Source organism: Stegodyphus dumicola, chromosome 6, assembly GCF_044657685.1.
Source record: "Stegodyphus dumicola isolate Sdum_Otavi_A_Nest chromosome 6, ASM4465768v1".
NCBI lineage: Eukaryota > Metazoa > Arthropoda > Arachnida > Araneae > Eresidae > Stegodyphus > Stegodyphus dumicola.
Window position 1 is genome coordinate 230,225,957 of NC_140773.1, and position 7,474 is coordinate 230,233,430.

Below are 7,474 nucleotides of genomic sequence, written 5' to 3' on the forward strand. Positions count from 1 at the left end.
CTATTACGTTCCTTATACCAAATTGTGTTTTTACTTTTAACTTATTAGCCCAAAAGGGGCGTCAATCCCGAACGGGATATTACTCTCGAAACGACATTTTGCCTAGAATCACTATAAACAGCGTATCACTTTTGAAATTGTTGCTACCAGTATTATCACAATGTATTATATTTAAAGAAATTAAACAATGAAGAATCCGCATGAATGTCTACGTGTTTCTCACACTGTTGAAAAAACAACACCTAGAGCCATTCAATTTTGAATAACGTAGTCCTCCACACGAACATGGGCACGTGGAAGCCCAAATTTGTAAATCATTTTATTACCTGTTTTATATACTGTTAAAGAATTTTTGATTAAAAAACGCGACGATTTCGAAGCCAGCAGTGGTAATACTGTACGGCATAAAATATTTTTATCTTCTTCGCGCCCGACTGTCTATCGGATATTCTAAAGATATGCTGTTTCTAAATATTTTTAGCCCAGAGGGACGATAGCCCAAATGCTCTCGAAACGTGTATGTATGCGTAAATGGGAAACAAAAAACCGCCCCTTTGGGCGTAATATAAAATATTAAAGCTTTCAGATTTTTTTAAAAATTTATTACTTATTTACCTGTACATCGATCTAGTACCACAAGTTAATTTCTTTGAAGGCGATAAATTGCAGGAAATAATTGAGTATCACTGACAAGTAGAATTAGAGCTTAAGAATTCAATTAATTAGATGCTTACAGGAACTGGTAAAAGATCTCTCGAAAAGGGATCACCAAGCAAAGAATTTCGAAGTATTGCTGTTCTAGAAGTTTTACCACACTATTAAGATATACAAGATGACTGCGAAATTGAGTTTTTATTACGAAATCCACGAATATTGCCTCCGCAGGTGATTTAAACCGCAATTTTTTTTATTGAACTAACAAAATAATTTTACAGCATTAAGTCATAGCAATACATATTAGGTCATAGGAAATGGTTAAAAGAAGTCAGCTTTTAAAATTTTGTTAAATCTAAATTTAATAAAATTTCATAAATACAGTTATTTTTTTAATAATTTATTAACTACTTAAAATAGGTATCATATCTGATGCTCAAAACAAACTGAAATTAAGTTCGATCTAAAGTAAGCAATTTGCAATAGAATGTTCCCTCATAGTTTCCGAGCTTTTAACTATTACAACTACTACGAGCAACTAAACTATTATTTCCTAGTTGTGTTAGCAAAAAGCCTAAGTGTTAGCCTAAGTTTTAACAGTTACCTTTAGTTAAAGCTACTTACTTGTCTTTCCTAGTTTCAGCTTACAATTTCCTACCAAAACGTGTTTTTAGAATCACGTTTAATGCAAATGAGTAAGAGCGGTATTTAAGTCGAAGTTCCACTGACTTCGTTAGAAAGCCAGAGATTCTGACTACCGCTCGTTTTTTCCCTTTTGGTTAACTAAGCTATTACTACGCTCGGCTGTATTACAGGCTCTTGAGAGTTTCGCTAGCTTATTCGATATTTAGGGATCAACTACTTAGAATTTTTATAGCTTCGGCTATATCTTTTTAGTTAACCATTAAGTATTATTACTCATTACTTTGAGTTCAAGTCCAAGTGGAGACTTATCTGTACGCCCTCAGAAAGAGGCCTTCTGTTAAACTCTTATAATGAACAATACAAGGTTATTAACCCTTCTTAAGTTTTACGTTCTGACATAAAGCAATATTCGCTTGAGTTCTCACGAAGTTCCTACACACTTAGCTGTTAGATAAAACGTTGGAACCCCACAATGCATATATTTGTTATCAGAGATTCTTTTATGATATGAACTGGGGATGAAATTTCGTTGCAAGACTTAAAAGAAACGGTTACAGGTAGTATCTGTTATGTTATAGATAGTTACAGATACATTAAACTTCTAGATGTTATAGATAGCTGTTACGTTACAGATAGTTACAGATATATTAAATCTGTAGCCTTCAATATGTCTCTATATGGTTCATATATCATTCATATAGTTCATATGTAGTCTTCAATACGGTTCATATATCATTAGGTTATATCGATGCAGGAACACGAAACATGTGCAGTGCCTTCACCGGGACCTCCCGTTTACGTGTCGAAGGTGCTATGGAGAAGAAAATATCTTACACACTTCCTGAATGATTATTTGAGCGAAATATTTCTATGTTGTTCTATGATTCAATAAAATGATTCCTGACATGTAAGATTTTCATAAAAAAGTTTTCATTTTATTCATTTTGTTTTAACCTCGATCCTGATGAAGAAACATTTGCTTTGTGAGGGTGTAATTCCTATTAATTAGTTATCTGTTTAAGACGAAACAGTAAATAGATTATAATAAGGAGAAATTCATATTCAGAACTTGTTGCACTTTTTCTGCTAGTTTATAAGGTTTACTTTAAATATCATGCTATTTTTATGTTAATTTTTTTTTCCCCAGTCTTCAACGGAACGCAAATAATTTCAGTTTAAACAGAGAGCAAATTTCTAGGTCAGAAAGAATACTGTGGCAACTACCCGGTATGGATGTCTGAGACGAGGGGCTGACTACGTATTCGACCTGCGGATTTACAAAGTGAATTTTGTATCCATAAAGGGAAAAAATAGAATCCCCTTTATGGATACAAATTAGATGAAGCCAAATTATTTTGTATTTGAAAGTTACTGTGCATAGTATTTATTCAAATACTTCGGTTTATAAAAGCCCTCAAGCAGAGATTAATTTTAACTGACTTACAAAACGTAGTATAAATAAGTCATTTTAGCCAAGTTTATCTCTTGTTTGTTTTATGGTAGTTTGTTTATTTATGGATATGACAAATCCACGGATCAATGGCCAAACGGTAAAGTCGCAGAACATAGATAGGACGGGATTCAAATAAGGACTTGATACATAGGAGTTTTCATGGCTTTCCCTATGTATAACATGAATACAGTCTTTTTAAAAGTCCTCCAGAAAGGCATCTACTCCTCAGTCAAATAGCTGTCACGTGCTTAGCCATAACCCAAACCAATGCAATTCAGATCTGTTGCTCCTTAGTATTATATTAACATTTTCAGTACGATTCTTGAATGGGCGTTTCATGATTTTATTTTTAGTTAAATATTAACCCTCTGACTGCTGAATTTGTGGACCAAAATCGATTCCACAATTGTTTTTTTCCATATTTTAAATCTATATATATTGGAGAATTGAAAATTGCATATTTTTTATATAGATTTTTATGATGAGAAACTATGTTGCCAGAAAAACCAATTTCAGATGTTATCACCAAAAAAAAATTTTTTTTTTAAATTTCAGTCTAATTACAGTTAATTTCTATTTATTGCATAATATAAAAAAGTAAAATGTATAAAATTTAAGAAAATATAAAGCGCTGAGGGTAAAATACCTTAGAAATGAAGTTTAGTATGTTAGAGTTCAAAACAGGGTTCAAGGCAAATTTCAACTTCATAGTTTTTGCCCTAGATTCAATAAATCTAATTAATAATTTAATAATTTAATTAAATAATTAAGATAATCGCTGAACGTTTTCTAGCAGCCATTTCCATAAAAAAAAATGCGGCAAAAAGAGAAGTTTGAACGCTAATACCACGTGCCTTCAAATGCCGCAATTTAGTGAACAACTAACGATATCTGTTGTCCGAAACGTAAACTAAACGCCTAATACTGTATGTAATTTATTTCGATGGTTAACCGGTGAAAAAACGGGTTGCACTCCCCTATAAAGGAAGAAAAGCACATGCCCGCGGAAATCGCGAGATAAGCAAATTTTGCTACATTTGAGTTGCCTGTGGAAATCGCGGGCAACTCGCGGGGTGATCAGCTGGGATGAATCGCGGGATGATCAGCCAGAGGGTTAGTACACTCGGCGCACATTCAGGTTCAAATTCGAGTGCCATAACAGGTTCGAGTGCCGGCAAGGGCATTGCACATTTTTTCATGTCTGCAGCATCAAAATAACCCAAGGTCTATACAATCTTAAATATTTTGTCAAAATGTATCATTTATTACTGAAAAAAAAAGTACTTAATGCTTGAAAATAAATTTCTATATAGTTTAAATAAGTATTTTATCTTCTTAAAATATATAACGCATTCTTTTATAATACATAGTTTCTAAACTACGAAAATCGATAACCAAAGTTCTATTAAATTTAGCAAATATTCTTCTGGATAAAACAAAGACAAAAGCACAAAGCTCCTAGATTCCATCCGATCATAATTGACATCTTCGACAGGATGTAGCAGGCGAGGAAATAGGAATAGACAACATACTAGGCAAAGGAAATGACGACGGATCGTGTAACGCAGGTGATGCAATGTGAAGCCTGTGAAAGCAATTCGCCTTCCGCATGAGCGGCGTTTGGGGAATCAGCTTCACTCTCCTTTTCTATGTGTATAATTAGAGCAGTAATTTTATCGCGGAAAAAAAAGGCGAAATTCGCATGGCTCTTATGTGATAACTTGTTAGTATTTACGAAACTTTCGCGGACTGCGATTATCAAAATGAGTTTTACGAAACATTTCGCTGTTGAAGATGTAGATTAATATTGTGGGAATCAGCGGGAGAATAACAGAAATGAAGCAACTGCACAAGTACCTAATAGATACTTCAATAAGCACTATACAATAAACATTTCAATTGAAACTGCATTCATAAAGCGGTCAAATTCTGAAATCCTGTTCACCACTATTATTTTAGAAAAAGATTATCATTTAATTAAACAGTGTTTTTAAACCTTATATCGTATACTAACAGCTACGCGGCCAGCCTTCGTCTGGCTTTTAAATATACCGGGAAAATGCCTGAAGGGAACAAACACCAAACGTTAAATTTAAAAACTGCACAGAATTTTACTCTGCAGAATAACTTCTACCCCCCAAAAAAAAAACACAAATTTAGAAAAAAAATGTATTACATATAGCAAAATTACTATGAAATATGCAATATCCTTATTACAAGTATTAATTATCCTAATATATAAAATAACTAACTTTCCGTTGCCTTCTCTCAATAAACGTCCGGTATCCAAGAGAAACATTAAATTTTAAAACTGCACAGAATGATCGCCCTCATTTTTCCAAGCGGCAACAGTGCTGGTTTTCAACAGTCAACAGTCCAGTATACAACTGAATGAAAAACTGTTGTCAAAACCACATTTCTAAACGAATGAAATTATTCAAAATGATGCCATAAAATCGAAACGATAAAAAAAAATCTGATTCGAATTTTGAAAAAAATCGCTTTGAGGTGCACTGGCTCCTCTAGATGCACCTATATACTAAATTTCGTAGCCCTGGGTCTATTAGCTTATACGCAAGCTAATAGGTCTGTTAGCTTATACACATATGTTAGCTTATACACATATCCCCTGGGTCTATTAGCTTATACACACACACTCTTTCTTTTACTATATGTAGAAATAAAAAGATTTTTTTCATTAATTAGCACGAGTTTAAAACACAAACATTCGGCATCACAACTGTTTGTTGCAACAACGGACGATGACTTCATGCAACTCCAAGAAATGACATTTTCTCGAATTCCAGAAATCCAGCGAAACTTCAAGAGTAACTCGGCTTTTTATTTTAGAATAGGATCATTTAGAAGTTTTTTTTTTTTTTTTCCCCGGAAATTCTATAGGAAAGTAGCTTAAAAACAATTTAAATATAAAAGAAAGGATTTTTTCGCCATTTGATAAAATGTACGATAAAATATTCCCGAGTATTAGTGAAAACGATCATAGAAATTTGCGGCGCGATAATATCATTGCCATTGTTATAATTCAAAAGAAAGTTGTTTTAAAATTTTTATTTTACTCAAAATCGAACTCGTAACTTTACACTTTGCAGATAAATTATATAAAAACTCCAAAAATCCAGCGAAACTTCAGGTGTAACCCAGTTTTTTATTTTAGAATAGGATCATTTAGGAGTTGTTTTTTTTTTTTCGGAAATTCTACGGGAAAGTACCTTAAAAACAATTTAAATATAAAAGTCATCGAACAATAAAAATAAAAAAAATTCGAAAGGATTCTTCGCCATTTGATAAAATATACGATATTCACAAACCAAAATATTCCCGAACATTATTGAAAATTATCATAGAAATTTGCGGCGCAATAATATCATTTCAATTGTTATAATTCAAAAGAAAGTTGTTTTAAAAATTTTATTTTACTCTAAATCGAACTCGTAACTTTATGTTTTGCAGATAAATTATATAAAACCTCACATAATTTTTTGCCTTGCTTATGCTTTAATAATTTTTTAGGTATAATATCTAAACTCCTGCAAGCTATGACAGACAATCAAGTTTCACGGAAAAAAAAAATCTCTTTGTAAGTCATTTATCTTTTTTAACTATTTTATCTTTTTCAACAAACATTAAATATAGATCTTAAAATATTTTTAATCGTGCATTTCTTATTTTTGAAGATAAAATGTTACATTTTACAAAATGTTGTCAATAATGATACACAATATTATTTTTTATAATCAACATGTTTAAAAATTATGCGCATTATAACAATTCCTTTTTAAATTTCAGCAATCTAGAAATTATCTGCTGGGAAATTCAAATTCTTCCACTAAAAAGTAAAAACATGTTTCCCTCGCAAAAAGTCAAATAAACTTTTTTTTTCCTTCTCCTGCTACGGTATCATTTCTAAATATAGCAATACTAGCAAAAAGAACGATAAAAAAATTACTAACCTTTGTTTATTTTTAAAACAGCAACAGGTCTTGGAAGTTGGCACAAATCCTTTGCTACGGATGGGGCACTTTGTGTAACACAAATTAGTATTTCAAAATTTATGTTTAAATAATAGTTATTAATGAGTTTAAAATTCGGATAAATATTGAAAATTATTACAGTTTGTGAGTGGCAACACCAGAATGTCAAGCATTCCAATCATATACTACAATAATATTATGACGAAACACTGTTTATAAGAGCCAAGCACGGGCGAGTTCCTCTCTTGGCTCCGTGTCAACATACAAGTGTCAGTCGGTTCCTCGTGTTAAGTATTTCAGAGCTTCTAACACTCCAAGATAGTTGAACTGTTGTACACGTCCTTTTTAAGCTTTCGAAGCTTCATTGTATGTATCTAGGTGTGGTGATGTATAACAAATTAATTTAACTGGTTTTAAAAAAATGCTTCTACGATCGTACAGTTTAGAGCAGCAATGCTCTTCGTTGATCCTCTTCTTCCCGAGATGCTGATTCAAATGCTATCGTCTACACAAGGAAGCAGGGTTGCTTTATTTAGATTCGCCGTTCGGCGCTTTGAGAGATCGCCAATTTGGCTTCAATATTTGCTAAAGAAGCATAAATCTTCAGTCGTTTGACTTCTACGAATTGAAAATGAAGAAAGAAACGTTTTCACTTTTTTCACTTTTCTTGTTGTAGTCTAGTAGTTATTGTAGCTAGCACTTATTTTAGAAAATCTGATGTGCACACCAC

The 7,474-nt window shown here is 32.4% G+C and overlaps 1 protein-coding gene across 2 annotated transcripts in view; it reads right to left on the reverse strand.

Moving 5' to 3' along the window:
* Positions 1-7,233, reverse strand: part of HDAC4 (histone deacetylase 4) — a 406,413-nt gene extending 399,180 nt beyond the window's left edge. For both annotated transcript variants that reach the window (XM_085819634.1, XM_085819632.1), the window contains exon 1: positions 6,724-7,233. The gene's annotated coding sequence lies outside the window, so the exon portion shown is untranslated. The remainder of the gene's footprint in view (positions 1-6,723) is intronic.
* Positions 7,234-7,474: the final 241 nt, after the last annotated feature.